The sequence below is a fragment of the Boleophthalmus pectinirostris genome, unplaced genomic scaffold (assembly GCF_026225935.1).
Source record: "Boleophthalmus pectinirostris isolate CB_2022bp ecotype Guang Dong unplaced genomic scaffold, ASM2622593v1 HiC_scaffold_7, whole genome shotgun sequence".
Classification (NCBI taxonomy): domain Eukaryota; kingdom Metazoa; phylum Chordata; class Actinopteri; order Gobiiformes; family Gobiidae; genus Boleophthalmus; species Boleophthalmus pectinirostris.
The window spans coordinates 25,040,179-25,061,120 of record NW_026571473.1 but is presented as its reverse complement, the minus strand read 5'-3'; positions in this window follow the sequence as shown (position 1 = coordinate 25,061,120).

The window sequence follows — 20,942 nt, the reverse complement described above, 5'->3', positions numbered from 1 at the left end:
CGTGTATAATTTTCTTTTGAAAGGTCATTCTGCCTTTGCAGCGGTCTCCATGGCAACTCGCTTTCCCTAATTGAGGTGATCAAACTTAAGAAATATCTTCTGCTCATTGATAGGTATCCCACTGCTTCTTGTATTGCCAGGTCCTGATTCCATTACGCTGGCCTATATAGAACGGTATATGTGTTAAAAGGCCTTCTGACATTTCAGACATAATGTGCCCAGATTCATATACGCTACAAACATGTATAATAATGCCATTATTTCCTGTTATATGTTTCTATAATTTTCATTGAATATTGGAGTGACGGTTGGAATGGTGGATGTATTCAATTGAAGAAAATTAATTATACCTTTCAGAGTACTTTTCTAGCAGCATTCATTACTCCCATTTCAGTATTTTATTTTAAATTTTTATTTGTATTATTTGTTTATTTATTTAAAACAAGGACAGTGCACAGAAAACATTAGACTCATAAAGAAAAGATGCTCTGTGATTTAGCTACCAGCTCCTTTCCATCTGCAGTCCTTGAGCAAGTACAAAATACATTAAGAAAACTATTTACACATTAAAAATACTCAGCTTCATTGTCATCAATATCCTCTAAAATGTACATTTACCAAATTCAACCCACCACCCTCTATCTGAGGGTCACAAAAGATTTTTTTTGGGTCACATTGTCACGATCTGCATGTAGGTCTGCAATATACAGGGCTACATAAATGTTCAAATAGGCGACTTATGGATTCCTTTTATTTCTGGTTGAATTACTGTTTTTATTGTTTCAAACTAATTGCTCAGAGACACGTTCACTCAGTCAACAATAAAATATCCTCATTAATGTTCAATAATGGTCAAATTCACCTTTATTTTGTGATTTGGGCAGCAGTAGCTCAGTTGGTAGAGCATTTGCCCACTGATCTGAAGGTTGGCAGTTCAATTCCAGCTCTCGACGTTAAAAAAAACAAAAACATCACAGGTTGAGCGGTCAGATCCACTGACCCGCAGGTTGGCTGGTGTGATTCCAGCTCCCACAGATGAATGCTGTCATTGTGTCCTTGGGCAAGACACATAACCCACCTTGCCCACAGTGTCTGTGTACATTGGTGTGTGAATGTGTGAGTGGTTCCTTGTTGTAAAGCGCTTTGAGTGCCTTAAAGGTGGAAAAGCGCTATAGAAAAATGTGACCATTTCCGAATAATGTCTATTGACTTGGGTCGCGAAGGTTTGTCACTTTTAAAGTGTGGGTCCCCAGAAAAAAAGTTTGGGAAACACTGCTCTAAAATACAATTCAGCAACAACATTACCATCAAGACAAACGTCATAAGTCAAACACAACACATTTACATCTATACAATACATCTACAGTACAATCAGTCAGAATCTTTAAATGTTTGAAGAAGCCTAATGTTGACACGCTGCTGCTCAGAAGACATTGCTTTAGCCCATGAGAGAAAGTGTGGTGGAAGTTTTAAGTTCAGCTGGAAGCGTATTGTAGTTTTTTGCTGCTGTGTATGAGAAAACCAACTGTCCCATCACAGGGCAATCCATGTATCATTCGTTCATTCGTTTTTCAAAATAAAACCAAAAATAAGAAAATGAAAAAAACAACTATTTTCTTCATTATTTGTCAAAAAAAAAAAAGGATAATGATTTGTTTTTTCAGTTTTTGATTTTGTGTTTAAATGAATAATGGAAAAAACGAATAACAGCCATGACTTAAGCTGCGATGCCGGAGTTTTGCGCCACATATGGACTGAACCCGAAGTAAAACAGGACTAAACCACTTCTAAACCGATCTCAGTCCTGGTCTCAGTCTGGTCCGGTTTCTTGATCACCCGACACTCTACATGGGTGCACCTCTGGGCCCGTCCTGACACTCCTGGTTCAGTCCATGTTTAGTACTGGTTCAGTTCTGGTTTAGTCCTGATTTAGTCCTGGTTTATGCCTGAGACTAGGACCAGACCAGGACTGAGACTGGGACCAGACAGGGACCAGATTTGGACCAGACCGGGACTGAGACCAAGACTGAGACCGGGACCAGACAAGGACTGAGAGCAGTTTAGACCTGGTTTAGACCTGGTTTAGACCTGGTTTAGACCGTATGCCGCACAAAAGTCCGGCATTACAGTTTAAGTCACAGAAATAGGAAACAGGAACCATTTTTTCCATTATTCATTTAACACAAAAAAAAACACAAAATCGTAAACTGAAAAAAACTAATCGTTATCCGTTTTTTTCATTTTGGTTTTGGAGACAAATAGTTGTTTTTTTCATTTTCCTATATTTGGTTTTATTTTGAAAAACAAATTGACCAAAAATTAGTAACAGATTCAGGACGTTTAAAGGGAATGGTCAGATCAGAATTTACAGATGAGTGAGATGTTCTACTCATCTCCTCTGATCTGAACTGGAAAAAGCCCATTAAAAGAGCAGCATTGTGGAAAGTTGTCAAAATTTAGCATGTTGTATCTATTCAGTATGATGATAAAGTGATGATTTTTTAATCAAAATATTTGAGGGCTTGAGAGTCTCAGTTGATTTTTTCAAGGTATTTTCTGCCTGTAACCGATTACCGATTGAGAAAAAAAATCATGGCATAAAGAAAAGCTATTTTTAATTGAAGTAACTGTAATTGTTTTTGTTTATTCTTACCACTGTTTAGTCGGTAGACTAAAGTGACAAAAGCTTTATTTTGACAATATGAATTTAACTTTTGTGTTTCTTGCTTCTTCCATCAGATATGATTTTGTTTTTTCTCATTTTTGTGTCTCCCTTTGAAAATACCAGATTTTGAACATTATTTAATGTTTTGTCCTCTGTATTTTTTCTGGTAGTGGGTGTGCATCCGTGGAGATATTTTTGCTTTGCCAGGAATGTTTCACTATATAGAATTAAATTGAAATTTCCATAGAGACAAAAGGTGGCACTATCAGGCCAGGTCTGTGGAGAGACGAACCCACTCACAATAAAAATGCATGTTTTTCAATTTATTTTTGAGCAAAAAAATGCCTATTATGAAGTAAATGCTGTACATTTCATCTCCATGGAGACACGCATGTAGAGCAGGAGTTGGCAATTATTTTTTTCCATGGGGCCACATGAGAAACAGAAAATACTGTGGAGGGCCGGGCCAAAATGTTTAACTTAATTCTGCATAATATTAATTGTATTTATTTATAAAAGCAGTAAATAACATTGTTTTGATGAGCTGGTAAGACTGGTAAGAGTTTATGTTATGACTCAGCAATGAAAAGTGATGTTGCCTTACAAAAAATTACATAAAAAAAAAAACTAAAAAAATAAAAGCAATGTAGCTTTAGTCCACACATGAAGTAAAATTTAAAATATGTTTATTTTGTAATTGAAATGTGGCTCTGTACGTCTGATGTAGAGACGTAGTAAATCGTTCATGTCAAACTGTATTGTTCACTTATTATGAACATGATATTTTACATGTTAAATATGACTCTCTGTGCTGTTCGCGTTAGCCTGGCTGCACTTGGCATGCTCTTCTACTATTAGCTAAATGATTCACAAAGATACACCACCAAATTCATTAAGTGCACATGTTCGTATGGGCCCTGGTTTGCACGTCAGACCTCACACTCAAGCCACAGGCACGCTTCTCCATCGCCATGACAACATCTGAGCATCTTACCAGGAGGAAGCATCCGCGGATTAGCCTTGGATTTACACCTCAGGATGTGACTGGGAGGTTTGAGTGATCCTGGAGAAATCAAAACCAGTTTAGAATCACTGAGTTAAATCCGTGTATGAGAACAAAAGCGTTGCAGTGGTGATAGTGATGCATTTCCTGTGCGTCTGACATCTCTCTCATCTCCATGTGATTCAACATGGGAGAACCTTGACATGGAAAACGACAATAGACAGTTTTTCCATTATTGCCACATGTATTGTTGCAATATAAGTGATGTACTGTATGTGCTGTAAAAATGTGCAATAACTTTTTTTTATTGGACATTGAAGGCCTATTCACATTCTATAACATAAGAACTTTATTCTTGTTTGAGGTGATAAGAACAGGAACAGAGTTCATTTGGGCACTGACATTTCATGCTTCAAAAGATGTTCTGCTGCTGAACTGTCTCCTCGCCCTCGTCCTCCAGCCTGATCGCTCTTTTTTTATGGTGACCCGCCTTTTGGCTTTTGCAAACTTGTCTTGGAGATTACGCCAGACTTTTCGACACTGTCTTTATAGTCAGTGAGCGTTGTGTTGTATAGATGTTTGTATTTTCTCCCCATTTCTGTCAGCTGAGAAAACCATACTTTTTTTTTTTTTCTTGCTCCACACTGGCAAGGAAGCAGCCGTTGGATCTCACACGCCTGTTGGCTCCAGCAGATAAACCACGCCCACATAAATAACCAATCAGAGCAAAGATGTCGGACAGCGCTGCCAAACTGAATAACAAAGTTCTGCTCAGCTGAGGTGTCGAGAACAAGCCACAAGAACTGCTGAAGAGGACTGACATCATTTTGTGGGCTCTCCACCAGAAAAGTTACACAATGCACCTTCTTTTCAAACAGAACAGATTTTTAACAGAGGTTCAAACTCAGTCTACGTCCCAGTCACATTCTAGGGTAATGCAGCTTTATTAAAATCTCCCGCTTTATTGTGACAAAACAACGGTTTAAAATAATTAACATTTACATTATTAAAGTTTCCAGTGTAAGCCACAAAGGGAGACATTTTCCTTATATTACTGATACCTCAAACTGCTGGAGTAAGTAAACACCAAATGTATCAATTAGATGAGGCGGTTTAAAGTGTCCTGTTATCTGCTTTATAAATGTGTCTGCTATTTGTTTCTAAATGAAGTTATTAAAAGTAACTGTGGAAAAGGAGGATAGAATATTTCATGATTACAAATGAGCTTTTTTAGTGGATTTTTATGGCAGTTTTTCAACAACTTTCCAAAAATGTTGCCATATTTCTGTGGTCCTGGAGAAGATAAAGGTGAAGAATAGACCTGGAGTCAAACTGAAGGGTTTTTATTTCTACCTCAGACTTTAGACTTTGCTAAAACGTACTGAAAATCCTCTTCCTCTGGCCAAGCGGAGGACAAAGCCATATTACAAATGATACAAATGTGCTATCGAGCAATGCACCTCCAAACACAAGGGCAAAAAGTTTAGAGCGAGATGAAATGTGTTTTAAATCAGACAATAATAAAATAACTCAAGCACCTTCCAAAGATTACAAAAGACTAATTTATATTGTTATACCATACCATCACAAAGAGAAGTGTTGTTCAGTATACAGACCCCATTCTGAGTGTAAAGAATCCAAAAATCGTCATGACTAATTTGCAGATCTGCATAATAAAATCATTAGAGCACCTGACAGCTGACAGAGCAGAGCTTTATGAAGTACAAGCAGAACTAGATCTATAAGTTATACATTATAAATCACTCTGAGTTCTACACATACAGACTGTATAAAGAAGTGGATTAAATAAATGTGACGCCACCCACAGCATTCAGCTCCACTCAACTGAAGCTTGTGATGTTAACGGTTACAGGAGCGAATTTGGAGCCAAGCTATTATGAACAGGATTTTTTAAACGGATAAAAGAGTGAAATAAAAACACAGAGATCATGTAGAGCGAGTTAATACAAACATTTTAAGACCAAAATGACGAGGCTCACAGCAGCAGTTACGGAGAAAGGGACGAACGAGTTGGAGGAGCCTGCCTGTGAACCTCCTATTTGTGCGTCAGCGATGTCCTTTTAAATATACCCATATTTTAAAAGTCACAAATTTTCACAACCCAAGTTAACAGACATTATTCGTAAATCACAAAATAAATTTGTGACCATTATTGAACATTAATGAAGATATTTTATTGTTGAGTGAATTATCATGTCTTTCTGAGCAACTAGTATGACTCAAGTTTTAAACAATGAAAAACAAAAATCAGTGTTTCCCACAGAAATTTGTGGTTAGGCAAAGTGGAGCTTGCGAAAAAGTGCGGAGCGGTGGGGGAGAGCACGGAGAAGAAGTGAGGAGCGACAGGAGTGAAAGGATATTCCATGCACGGACAAACGGAGAAGTGGAGAGGGGTGTATGGAGAAAAAGTGAGGAGCGGGGAAGGGTGTGTGGAGATCTACCTGGAGATCAGACCTATATGCAGATCCTGACAAAAAAAATCTCTTGTGATCCACCTGAGGGTCACGACCCAGTCTACAGTAAAATCTACAGTCTGGAATGGCTCTCGCTGAAGGTGATGGGGAAAACGTGGAACGCCATGGCAAATATTTGTATCTAATTGGTCGAAGTGCCACAAGAGCGAAAACAAGCCCAAAAAAAATCAAACTTTTGTTGAATCCAATTGAGAAAAAAGCACAGACATCATCCCTCTGTCTACAAATGCACAATGCTCTTATTTTCTGCATGTCTTTCACAAACAAACATATTTTTTTGCTAAACTAGGCTGAAATGTGCCTGTCTGTTGGTTTCCTTGGTTACTTCACCCTTGGCATTCATGCAAACCTCAGTGCTGCTCTGTGATTGGTCCTCCTGCTGCTGGGTTAATTTGAACCTGAACGTCAAATTCACAATATCATTACATTAACTCAAGACTAAACCTCCGTTGCTCAAACTGTGATGCTCTACAATTTGTGTGATACTAAGGGTACTTTCTATAGAATTTATTTAGTTTAATTTGGTCCAATTTCATGTTTGAATCCTGATCTAAAATCTGTGCAGTCCTGATAATTATGTCATGATTCTGTTTTGTCTGGACAACCAAAACGGCCTTACAATATGAAGAGGCACTTGTGTGAAACGTTTGAGAACCACCGATCAATACAATTTAGCTATTTCAGGCCTCATAATAACTTCTTTATTTTATTTCTTCTGGTCTCCCCTGTTCCATCCGCAGCCTGCTGTCAGTACGACGTGTTCTTGGCCTTGAAACCGGAGGGCAGATCCAACTTTACACACAAAACTCCACTGGCCTCCCAATCATCTCTCCATATCTCCACATTATTCTACATTTAATCACTCTTTACGCTGCCTGTTAATGGCTCTATAATGGATGTAAAGGTGAGGCCCACTGAGTCATTTTATCTATGTTATTCAGAACATCTTCCGCTCATTTTCTATTGAATGTTATCAGCCTTTTTGCGCTCCTCTTTTTATAATTGCTTTTCTTAAGTATGGCACTTATTCTTCCTTTTTTCGATGCGGGTTACGTTTTGACATTGAGTGCTTGGTCCCTGAAGACTCCGCCGCTCTGCTCCATCTTCTCAGAAAGCCTCCCTCCGAATAGATTCCGACAAGCCATTACGCGCTCCACACATCCCCTGTTTATTTCTATTTACAGAAGTTAATACAATTATTCCAAGTCGTGACCTATTTTAGCGGCGCATGCTAGGAGCCATTAGCATTCAACCCGGTCTACAAAGTTACCTATCTACCGCATTGATGGATCGGTGAAAAGAGGTTGTGTTTTTAGAGGCGCGTAGGTGGTAGTTCATAGGTCTCTTGTTTGTCTTGATTTAAACTGCATCTCTGTTGCCAAAGGAGCTCGCTATTGTATATTTTTTGAAAGGAATACTTCAGATCTTCCAACAGCCGGTGTCAGGGGAGTTGTCCAGGATTTTACATTTGCTTTAGATCACTAGACGTGTTTCAGCTTTGGATAGGTCGGTATTGTTGTGGCGTATTCATCCCTCATAAGGAGCTAGTGTGGATTTAGCGTACGCGTCGGGAAAACCACATATGTGCAAAGTGTGTGTACCTTGTAGAGCAGGAATCACATGTGAGGAGTCTGAAAAGAGCGCAGGAGGCTCGTTCCTTGATTTGTGTTGGAAAGTTTTGTGTAGCGCTGCATTGTTTTGGTTTGTAGATCAGCCTGAAAGTTCAGAGAAGTTGATGGAGAGGTGGAAAGAGATGTCAAAATACACAAATCGTTTATTGCAAATGATTCAGGCTTAAAGCAGATCTATTATGCAAAGTCAACTTTTCCAGAGCTTGCTATAGTTCTTTCTCTTTCACATTTACCCTCTCATAGCTGCTTTTGGAGTGATTCGTGTATGTTTGAACAGTCTTTAATCGCTTATTTTCAAGATATGATCTGATCAATCCCAGTTTTCACCGCCACCGGCATACGCCCACTGTTCTGTACTTACTTCTTTCTCCAATTTTATTTTCTTAATCGATGATATGCGTAGGATTCGGCAGCACTGCGTAGCCATTTTGGTACAAGTGAAAAAAAAAAAAATTGCTTCGTCAGCTCCTATTAAGCACCGCAGTTTTCTAACACAGAAGTAAGCAGACTTGTTTTCCAGACAGTGTTTCTCAAACTTTTTTTCTGGGGACCCATATTTTAAGTCACAAACCTTCGCAACCCAAGTCAATAGACATTATTCGTAAAGGAAGGATATTTTATTGTTGACAGAGTGATCGTGTCTCTCTGAACAATTAGTATTACTCAAGTTTTAAACAATGAAAAACAGTAATTGAACAAGTAATAAAAGGACCCATAAGTTGCCTATTTGGACTTTAAAAGTAGCCCATTTCTTTTTCTTTTCAACATTCAATTGAACCAGTAATATTGGAACAAAATAGTCAATAAAATAATTACAATTACAAGATTAGAAATTAAATACTCTCATCTTAACATTTCAACCTACATGCAAATCGTGACAAGGCGACCCAAAAAAAATCTCTTGTGACCCACCTGACGGTTGGTATAGATTATAATTATACAGCAAACACAAACACAATAGACCTTCATTAACTATTTAATTAGCATTAACAATAACTCCTAACTCTAACTTAAGTAGTTACTAAAGCTATACAAGGTTTATTCAGGTGTAGTTATAATAAAGTGCCACCACATCCACGAGTCTTAAGGCCACTCGTCAGATTTAGTCAGACTCAATGACAGAAGTAGAGCTTAATAATGACTTACTGTGTATACTACATTTTCAGTGAAGTACATTCATAAGAATGAACAGTTGATAGTCAAGGTCAGTTAAATACAATCAATCAATGAATCTGTCCAGGGACTACAGGTGGAAATTAGCACTGATGCTACAACCTGATGTACAATGCATCTCTCCTGTTAAGGTAAAATGCAAAAATTGTGTGCTGTCCCTGTGTCAAATAAATAAATAAAATAAAATAAAATAAATAAATAAGAGAACAAGAGTCACAGGATCTTCCAAAGGTAATTCTATTGATTCATTGGAGTGGCATCACGCTGGGGTTGTTCTACATGTATCTCTGTGATGGAATGTTCAGCGGTTATCATAGTGACACATATGTACACATTAACAAACACACTGTCAAAAACGTTTTAAGACTGTCTGAAAACTCAAGACAAAATACAAAATGGATTTAAACAGCACCATTTTCAGGAGCCTGTCATCAATATGAACATTTGTGGTCCTGTTTTGGTGTTGATGCTTTAGGCAGAGCAGTGCCCAAAGTTAGCATCACACCCCCAAGGAAGGTTGATGACAGCAGCTGCAAGGTATCAGTTTGTCTTTATGATGTCTCTATGTCTGACCAGGTGAACCCAGATCACATGAGGGAACACTGTTATAAATTATGCTAGACTGTAGTGTGTATGGAATTCATAAAACGTGAATATAGTAGACTAAATTAACTGCTTTGTTATTTTGAACATTTGTATTTCCTGACCTGCTCCTGTGTTTTCAAAGAAGTTTTCATTGCTCCATGTCACTTTGATTTGTAGACTGGCCTGAAGCCTTCTAGTAAATCAGAGAACAAAAGAGAATAGTTATGGTTATTCAGTGCACAGTCGGAGTTAAGTGAATAAAATAGTTCTTAATAATACCATTCTAAAAGCACTTTGAGAGTCCAAGTGTGTCAGATGTCAGAATTTACAATCCTAACTTCAAAAAAAATAAAGTTCTTCAGGATGTCCTTAACTGACTTTAGAAAACTGGAGCTCACATTTCAGTCAGTATAATCATGTTAAATATCATAACGTGGAAATTACAAGATTGCATTTCAATATTTAAATCCAAACTCCAACATTATGACTGGTAGTAGTGATGTACTTTTCAGTCTTCCAGTCCTATTGAAAAGTGGGTCAAATTAGGTATTTTTAGTAGCCACTGCACACCCAAATGATTTTATTTATTCCTACAAACCACAATTGCACATGAAGCAACCACACTGAGGTAACAAAGCGGGTGAGAATAGGGTGCTCCGGTAAACGCACTTTGCTTTTTATGTGGCTTCAATCGCGCTCTCCCTGTGGGGAAGAGGGGATGATGGGACACGGGTAGGGGAGGGGTCTGTGCCTCCTCTTTCTTTGATACCCAGAATGATCAGATTCTCTGTTCTAAAGTGGGCCGCTCATTTAACTTTGGAGCGGAGCTGAGAATGCGTGTGGGGCTACCTTGTTGTCATCCGTTCTCATTTACTTCCATATTTTTCTATTTTGGTTTTGTTTTGCAGGCGCAGTTTTTAAAGTAACAAGGAGCATGGGTGATGATGAGGAGGTGTGAAGAAGGAGGGTACGGCACAGAATCAGACCAAACCAGGTTTAATGTGATATGGAAAAGTTTGTAGAATAAACAAGAGGCCATTGTAAAATTGTTTAAAGGTTCTATATTACGCAAAATTGACTCTCATGAGTTTTAACCCATGTTATGATGTTGTTTTCTCCTCAAAAACATGTCTGGAGTTGTGTTTTTTTTCATTCACACATGTTTGAGTAACCCTCCATTATTAGTCTGTCTATGGCTACGTTTACACACGTTTACTCCCTCCATTTTCCAAAATAACATCATGCACATAGTATCGTTTTCAAAAAGTTTTTGTTTACATTTACCTGCATAAATTCGCCATCGAGCGCCATCGTAGCTAAGCCAAGCCTCTTGGCAGCTCCTGGATCAGATTCAAACCTGTAGCATTTATTTCATTACAGTTGTAAGTATTACTCAAAAATACCTTGAAAAACATGCATTACTGAGCAGGCTCACCTCTCCACACATATGTTAAAGAAGTTGTAAAATTGCAGACCTCCGAGCTCATTCGTCTCTGGTCATTGATATGATCCATCAGCTGTGTGTGCAAATGCAAGCACATGAAAAGTGTTTGCACCAGAAGAAGTGTGACTGTTCCTCTGAATATTTCATGATCATCATCAGAGCAAAAGGTAAACACTGGTCACACTTTGGGGCGAGTCAGCTCCTAAAACTCAATTTATTTCACTTTACATGCAAACGTGAAACCGTAGTTTTCCAGAATCTCCACTCTAGCCGGAGTTATTAGAAAGATTCAATTTCAGAGGTAAATGCAGCATTTGCATGTAAAAGATGGGAACAAACGAAGGGAAATGTCTCGGTTTTTAAAAATACCCGTGTACGTGTAAACGGGGTCTACACCTCCAAAGCTCAAAACAATCTGTTGCACCTTGTGATGTCATGTAGTGGTAGTTTACATTTTGTTCAGTAGAGCTGAGCAATTCCACAGTTGAAGTTATCCAAATGATTCAGGTAAAGGTGTATGGAGTGTAAAAACACAGTGGGACACTTCCTGTATTGCTACAAGAAATCACAAGGTGGAACAGTGTTTTTTGTTTGAGATAGGAACTACTAAACACGCAGGGTTTGTGGTTTAAACATGTGTGAATGAAACAAAACACAACTCTGTTTATGTTTGTGATGAGGAAACAACATTATAACATAGATCAGAAAAAGTGAGAGTTTCAAGAAAATATCCAAATTAAGTTAGATCATTCGCTGAGCCAATTTATTTAGATTCAAAAAGTGGCAGGAGATGGTCCAGCTAACTGTAGACTTTGTTAGTGGTACACCATGAACAATACAATTAGAGATGACAAAGTAAGAAAAGTGAATCAATGTTCATTCAAAATTCGAGTTGTCAGAAGTATCGAAAATCAGATAGTAATCAGTACTAAAACTAGTATCGAGACAAGGTACTAATTTGAGCAGGTATCACTACTAAAAACTGACATTCACAGGACAGAAATGAACCTTTAGAATGATCTTAAGATGTATCAGTATAAGATGAGATGGTGATATAAAAGAAATGACCATGATTTAATCTTGAAAATCACATTCTATTGTCTGAAGAAAGAGCTTTTTTAATTATCGTTGTATCTGAATCAGTATTGAGTCTCATGTCTGTTCCTTAGTATGGAATTTGCACTGCTCCCTCTCTTGCAATTTTAATAATACCCATGCCTGTGTATTGATTTTCTTATGGAAAAATGCAAACCTGATCGACCAGCTTTTCCTATGTCGAGCCAAACATAGTGATCTTCAATTCCGCAGATCTGATGATTTGGTGTCAGTGTAAAAGACACATCTGAACCTCTGCTGTGACTCCTGAGCTCAGGTTATTTGTGAGTGCTCCTGACCTCACTGTCTGACCCCCGCTGACAATGCAGACTGCCCCCGACTATGGGTTTAGGTCGGACTTTGACTACGACTTCAAACAGAGATGAAATGTTGCAAGAGGCTGGAGACCTGAGCTGTTTGCATACCAGTGTTTAGTGTTGTGAGCACTTTTCCTGAGGACTCCAGTGAGAGATAAGCAATTGAGTTAATCACAAAAACTGTAATTATTTAGGTAATGTCTATGTGAGCAGTCTGGAATTTGCATGTTATTCCTGTGTCTGGGTGGATATAGGCTTCCCTTAAAATATGACGTCTTGAAATATATGGGATTCTTGTATGCGAGTAGCAGTTCAGATTTCAGCCTTTACTGGATATTTTTCAAAAGTCAAACTGCATCATGCCATTGGTCCAAACCACACACAGTATATATAAATGGGCATAGTAAACCCTTTAGCTGCCATATTCAAAACAAGAAGTGTTCATGGGGGTGCTCTGGGCTCCATTGACTCTGTTTCCAACTGACTTTACATTGAAAAATTGTTGCCCCTCTTTCTGTAACTGCTACAATGAACCTCGTCATATTGGTCTTAAAAAGGTCCTATTAACCCGTGATCCTGGGGTTTTCATTTTGCTATTTTGCCTGTGAATAAATTCCTATTCTTAATATGGAACTCGGCTGTACAGTATACAGTCTAAAGCAGACTTGGAGAGACTCATCCATGCGTTTGTCTCCAATAGATTAGACTACTGTGATGGCCTGCTCACTGGCCTCTCCAAATGAGCTGTGAGACGCTGCAGAACATCCAGAACACTGCAGCTCGGGTCCTGACTTGAACCAGAAAGTATGAGCACATAAGGTCTTTGCTCCTGTGGCTCAGAGAATAGACTTTAAAGCGGTTCTGCTTGAGTACAAGTCTCTCCATGATAGCGCCAAAGTCCATCTGTGACATGTTAGTGCCATATGAACCATCTCGCACTCTGAGGAGCTCAGGGACCGGCCTCCTGCTGGTGCCCAGAGTCAGGACTAAACACGGGGAGTCAGCGTTTCAGATTCATGCAGCTAAAACCAGGAACATTTGAAGATGTGAGACAGGCCTCTACTTTGACTCTGTTTAAATCCAGGCTCAAAACAGTTTTCATTCTGCACTCTTGTCTCTAATTTAATGTCTCTCTCTCTTTTTTATTTTATGATGATTATTTATGTTTTGATTTGTTTGTATTTTAATGTATTTCTTATTCTGTGAAGCACATTGAATTACTTTGTGTATGAATTTTGCTATACAAATGAGCTTCGTTTGACTGTAGCCAAATGCCATGAGTGAAGTCACATCTTTATACAATCTGTGGTCCCTCAATCCCAAATGCAGAGAATGAATTTCTCTTCAAGAACAGTAAAGTGTATCTTAACTTTACCCTTAATCAATAAATGCTACTGAATAACTTCTCAAGATGTTCAGTCCAGAGAGAAACATGAAACACCACTTTTAAGCAGGAGCCAATCAGAACATTTGGATCACTCCTCCGTTCTCCTGAAGTGACGAGGCTTCCAGGAAAAGTACTAATATTTCTCAGACCAAGTGAAACCTGCTGATGTAACAAGCAGTAAATCTACAACTTTCATGTTTCCAGAGAAAAAAGTGCTGATATTTTAGATCTGGACGAATGAAATATCAAACACGAATCCGAAGGAGGACTTCAGTGACTAACATTGATTTGGGATGTGTTCAAACTTTAACACACAACATCAAAACAGATAAACCAGGACTAGACCAGAACTAAACCAGGACTAGACCGAACTAAACCAGGACTAGACTGAACTAAACCAGGACTAGACCGAACTAAACCAGGACTAGACCGAACTAAACCAGGACTAGACCGAACTAAACCAGGACTAGACGATAACTAAACCAGGACTAGACCGAACTAAACCAGGACTAGACGATAACTAAACCAGGGCTAAACTAGAACTGAACCAGGACTAGACCAGAAATAAAACCAGGACTAGACCAGAATTGAACCAGGACTAGACCCGAAATAAACCAGGATTAGACCAGAACTGAACCAGGACTAGACCAGAATTGAACCAGAACTAGACCCGAAATAAACCAGGATTAGACCAGAACTGAACCAGAACTAGACCCGAAATAAACCAGGATTAGACCAGAACTGAACCAGGACTAGACCAGAACTGAACCAGAACTAGACCCGAAATAAACCAGGACTAGACCAGAACTGAACCAGAACTAGACCCGAAATAAACCAGGATTAGACCAGAACTGAACCAGGACTAGACCAGAACTAAACCAGGACTAGATCAGAATTAAACCAGGACTAGACCCGAAATAAACCAGGATTAGACCAGAACTGAACCAGGACTAGATGAGAACTAAACCAGGGCTAAACTAGAACTGAACCAGGATTAGACCAGAAATAAACCAGGACTAGACCAGAATTGAACCAGGACTAGACCAGAACTGAACCAGGACTAGACCCGAAATAAACCAGGATTAGACCAGAACTGAACCAGAACTAGACCAGAAATAAACCAGGACTAGATCAGAATTAAACCAGGACTAGACCCGAAATAACCCAGGATTAGACCAGAACTGAACCAGGACCAGATGAGAACTAAACCAGGACTAGATCAGAAGTAAACCAGAACTGGTCCAGAAGTAAACTAGGACTAGACCACAATTAAACCAGAATGAGACTAGAACTAGACCAGGACTAGGCCAGAACTAAACCTGGACTACACCAGAACTAGACTAGGACTAGCCCAGAACTAAACTAGTACTAGACCAGAAATAAACGAGAACTAGACAAGAACTAAACCAGGACTAAACCAGAACTAAACCAGGACTAAAAGAGGACCAAACCAAGTCTACATCTTGACTATAAATATAAGTGCATTAATAATGTGGGAAACTGTAGCGCCATAAACTGCTGAACTGTTATAATTATTGTTATAAAATACTTTTTCATCGATTAATTATTTTTACTTCTTTCTTACTTTCTTATTTTGAATTCAATCGATCCTCTTTCGTATAATTCTTGGCCGTCCTCCACCACCTCTGCTTGTCCTCCCTGCTGTTTGGTTTATTATCAGCCGTTTGATGTGAGGTGAGATTTAACCGAAACACAGTGTCTTGCTCAAGGGCAGCAGTTAAGAATAAACCTGTTTAGTGCCACTTCAGATCCATCAGCTTTCATCCTCCTGTTAGTGTCACGTTTCAAACACCCGAGGCCTGCGAGACGAGCCAAAATCCGAGTCTATGAATTCTGAGATCTACCGGGATGTCAAATATTGTTATGATTTCAGAAAAGATTTTATTCTACTCCAATTATTCTACGTGCTTATTTATCCACTGTTTTAAAGCTTTGTGGTTCAATACGATGCTTTTTTTTTTTTACTCAATTGTTATTTCTATAGTTTACATCACATCTGTAGTGAGTATTTTATTTTTTCTTTCTTTTGTTGTGAGATTATGCAAAAAACACCACATCCATAAATAGGTAAAGTGTCTTGCCTGAGGACACAACAACAGCATTTGGTTAGAGCTGGAATCTAACTGCAAGTTCATTTTGACAAGCGGTTCCTTCAACTAATTTTTGGAATAAAAACGCACATTTAGTGTCGCAAGAATGCAATTTATCGCAAAGTAAGAAAAAATATTGAAAATAGGTTTATGGGTTGAAACATAGATTGAATTTTTTTAAAAGCCTAAAAACTTCTGAAGAGATCATGAAATTAGCTGTAAAAAACAAATATAAACAACAATATTCTGATTTAAATTAACATCCTATAGACTGAAACTAAATCAGGACTAGAAAGAACTAAACCAGAACTAGTCCAGAACTAAACCAGGACTAGACTAGAACTAAACCAGGACTAGACTAGAACTGAACCAGGACTAGACAGAACTAAACCAGGACTAGACAAAACTGAACCAGGACTAGAAAGAACTAAACCAGGACTAGACAGAACTAAATCAGAATAGAATTAAATTAGGACTAGACAGAACTAAACCTGGACTAGACTAGAACTAAACCAGGACACAACTAAACCAGGACTAGACAAAACTAAATCAGAATAGAACTAAATTAGGACTAGACAGAACTAAACCTGGACTAGACTAGAACTAAGCCATTACACAACTAAACCAGGACTAGACTAGAACTAAACCAGGACTAGACAGAACTAAATCAGGACGAGACTAGAACTAAACCAGGACTGGACAGAACTAAATCAGAACTCGACCAGAACTAAATCAGGATTAGACCAGAACCAAACCAGGACAGGAAAGAATTAAACCAGGACTAGACCAGGACTAAACCAGGACTAGACAGAACTAAACCAGAAGTAAACCAAGACTAGACTAGATCTGAACCTGGATTAGAGCTGAACTAAACCAGGACTGGATCAGAACTAAATCAGGACTAGAAAGAACTAAACCAGGACTAGACAGAATATAAACAAATATAAATATAAATATCTTTCCAGAATATAATTGTTTATATAAAATCTAAACAATAATATTCTGGTTTAAAGTCAGATCTTATAGCTGCTGTCATCACTGCTCTTTGTGCACGCGGCTTTGGGCCTAACGAGGTTGTTTTAATCTCCGTAAAACATCCTGACCCCACGCGCGCACACACACGCGCCGCGCTCCCGCTCTACGGTGTGATGACTGGGACAACACTGCCCCTCAGTGGTCACTGCAGGTCCCACAGGAGGCGCGCGGGTCTTCGTGTGTCGTGTTTGAACGGAGCTGAACCCGTCACGTGAGCTTTAAAACTGCATTTGGAGCCTTGAAAAGTGGAGCACATGGGAATTTGGGGTGAGGCACGGCTTGAACCTTTGAACTTGAATAAACCTCCATAATGCAAAATGAACTTAATCTGAATTATACTGATCCATTATGTAAAAGCTGGTTTAGTGCTATCCTTAAGTGATACAGTATATATACTATAATTAAAGTATAATAGTAAACAACATCCAAAGTCATTCGAACCTTGCATTAAGTATCGAATGTGTAGAAACTAATGTCTTCAAACAATCAGACAAATAGTTTCCGTGTCAAAAACTGGAGAGGCCTTGGTCAGTATTGCTTTAATAACTCAATATGCTATAGGACATTGTTTCCCAAAGACTGGGTCGCGACCCTCAGGTGGGTTGCAAGAGATCTTTTTTTGGGGTCGCCTTGTCACGATCTGCATGTAAGTCTGTAATATTCAGTTCTGCCTATGCGCCTGATCTGCTGCTGCACTCTTCTCCTGCAGCTGGACTGGAACATGCTACAAAAATGCAGACAGGCCCAACTATCTCATTAGAAAGGTTCAAATGTTAAGACATGTTTTGTATAATTTCTTATCTTTTTGTACTGTATTTTTCAGACTATAAGGCACACTTAAAAGCCTTATGTATGAAAATAGACAAGAAAATGCAATTCAGTTATTGATATTGCGCCTTATAATTTGAAAAATATGGAAATTACTTTATTGACTATTTTGTTCCAATATTGCTGGTTCAATTGAATGTTGAAAAGCAAAAGAAATGTGTAAAAACAGCCCATTTTGGATCCTTTTATTGCTGGTTCAATGACTGTTTTTCATTGTTTCAAACTTGAGTAATATTAATTGTTCAGAGAGACACGATCACTCAGTCAACAATAAAATATCCTCATTAATGTTCAATAATGCTCAAATCCTTTATCTGATGATCGCAAAGGGTCGCAAAGGCCTTATAAGAGTCTGCTTTTCACTGGGTGAAATCCTATAGTCCAATCACCATGCCGAAATGACATACACTGCAAAAAGCAATATCTAGGTAAGTTAAAATGACTTAAATTAAGAACATTTGACTTTATTTGAGTCGGTTCAACTTGACAAGTAAAATTATCTACCAGTGGAATAAATGCATTTTTCTTAATTCAAGCAACACTTGATTTTGTTTCATATTTTAAGAGCAAAGAGTTGTTTTTCTGATCTTAAGTGTAGTAAGATGTATTTTCATATTTTAAGTGCAAATAGTTGTTTTTCTGATCTTAAGTGTAGTAAGATGTATTTTCATATTTTAAGTATGAAAAGTCTTGTTCCATTGGCAGATAATTTTGCTCAAATTTGAATAAAACTTCCTTAAATCAAGTCTTCTTAACATGGCTAGGAAAGCGATATTCACAAAATGAAATGTCTTGATTTGAGTTTTTTAAATTACCCCAGTGACCATAATGAAATGATATTATGTAGTTCAGCAGACATTTTTGCATATCTCCCAAGCAACAACTTTTTCAATTCATTTGCTGTTTAGAAAGATGATGGAGCTATAGGACAAGACATTTCCATCATACAAAACCAAACCAAACCAAAAACTTCCCATACCCAAAGTCATCATGTCACATTAGCAGTTCAAACTTTTCCATACATAATTCACTTTTGCTATTTCTGTTCTTGAATATCGCACACATAGTGACCTTTGAACTCTGGGAATACTGCTTCAGATTTCAGTTTTTTACAGTGTCACGAGGAGGTCAGAGTTGCAGCTTTAATGTTTGACAAAAGACAGCCTGACGTCTCTCTGATTTATCTGTGTGTGGCACCAGCAGACTGCACTAAAACTCACCATTTGACCCCAGCTGAGTCCCAAAGTGAACCCGTGCAAGTCCTGTATCCTGTTTCACAGCAAAAGGTACTAAACCTACTTATTTACTCTCCAGTCACTATGATTTGAATTGACAATATTAATCCTATTTTTATCAGTTTTATCAATGAACTGGTTGAGGTATATTCCCATGTTAGTACTGGACTTATTTATTATCCAAAATCTATTTTTTTGAGTTTTGCACCATGTTATAATGTTGCGCTAATAATTTAGTGATCTTTCCCAGGTCTTATTTGAACTCTCCGCCTTACGATTAGCTGTAAGATTCTGTACAATTCTCAGCCCAGAAGTCTACACAACAATTCTTAATGGTATAAACGGGATACATGCTGATTGTGTTATGATAGTGCTCTGAAGTGGGAATGACTTAGCGTAGAGAGCAAAGGGAGTGGAGTGTGTCAAAAAAAACTAAAGTGAAACTACTTTTTTCTTAATTAAGCTACATTATCTTTGAGTGTAAAATGAATTGCACAAACAAGTATCAATGTTCAGTTTTCCAAGTACAACTAGGACAAGACCGTGACTAATTCAGGTTTGAAATAAGATTAAACTATGCCTTAAATTGATTTAACCATTCAAATCCAAACCAGGACAAGTCCCATTTTGTATTACATTACACAAAATTGTAGGTAATTTAAATTGTGCACAATACTGAAACCAGAAAAAAATATAGGTCTGATAATTCAAATTAAGTCATGCCCTTCAGTTGCCCAAAGTTTTCTTTTTCCTGTTTGGCCTTTTTGTGTTTCTTTGTTTTTTCCACCAGCTTTGGTCATGTTGTTCAGGTCATTTTGGGCAGAACTAACACAGTGGGAATCATGCGGGACATTATCTGTGAACTCTGGTGACGTAGGTTCGTCTTTGTTTACAACAATAGCCTCCTTGGTCACTTGAGCATGTGCGCACTGTCAATTAGATCACGGTAATTTTTTTAAGGATCTATGACATTACTGACCATCTCAACTTCAGCCACATTTTTAGATGGCTTCTTTTCTTTTTCTTTGTCTGTTTTGAATTGTCCTCATTTATTTTAGGTGGCAGCAGTGTACCAACTGGTGGAGACACGTCGTCAGTATTACAAATGAGAATTTCTGGGTCGTCTTTTAACTGTGGAGGTTGCTTGAGTTGAGTTGTAGGTTGAGTATTGCGTATCATTTCTAATTTCGTTCAATTTCAGGATCTATAAAGGAGGCTCCACCAATTTAGCCATATTCTGTTCAGTGATCGCTGCGCTATCTACCTCATCTCATAGGATGTTGATAAATGGAGATTATTTTGGGCAGGTGTAACGCAGTTGAAATCAACAGGAACATCATTTGGGGACTCCGCTGATTGATGTTGCTCCTTATATGGAACTGTAGGCTCCTCGGACCTTTGAGTATGTGTGTGATCAATCAAAGCTCCATGGTCATTTGGAGGAACTATGTTAGTGACCACCACAACTTCAGCTACTATTCTGGTGTCTTGGGCTGAAGGTTTTACATCCTTATTGTTTTTAGGTCCCAGAGGTGCAGAGCGAGATTCCTTAAGCAACTCCATGTCATTAACCTGGAGTTCAGCTTCACTAATCTCAGGTTTCAGAGGAGCTGAAATTCTGCCAATTCAGGACATTTCTTTCATGGAGATCATTTTGGGAAGGTGTTGCAGAGTTAGAATCACCTTTAATTGTTAGATCGTCGGTGGACTCTATAGTTTGGGGTTCCTCTTTGATTACAGCTGTAGGCTCCTCATTCTCTTGTGTGGGTGTATTGTCAGTCAGAACTAGGGGTGGGCGATATATCGATATTTTAAATATATCGAGTTTTTAAACTCGATATGAATTCTGACATATCGTATATATCGATATAATGGTTATATTCAATTACCTTCTCTCTCGTCGCCGCCGCGCGCCTCCGCCTCCCTGATTTTGTTCGC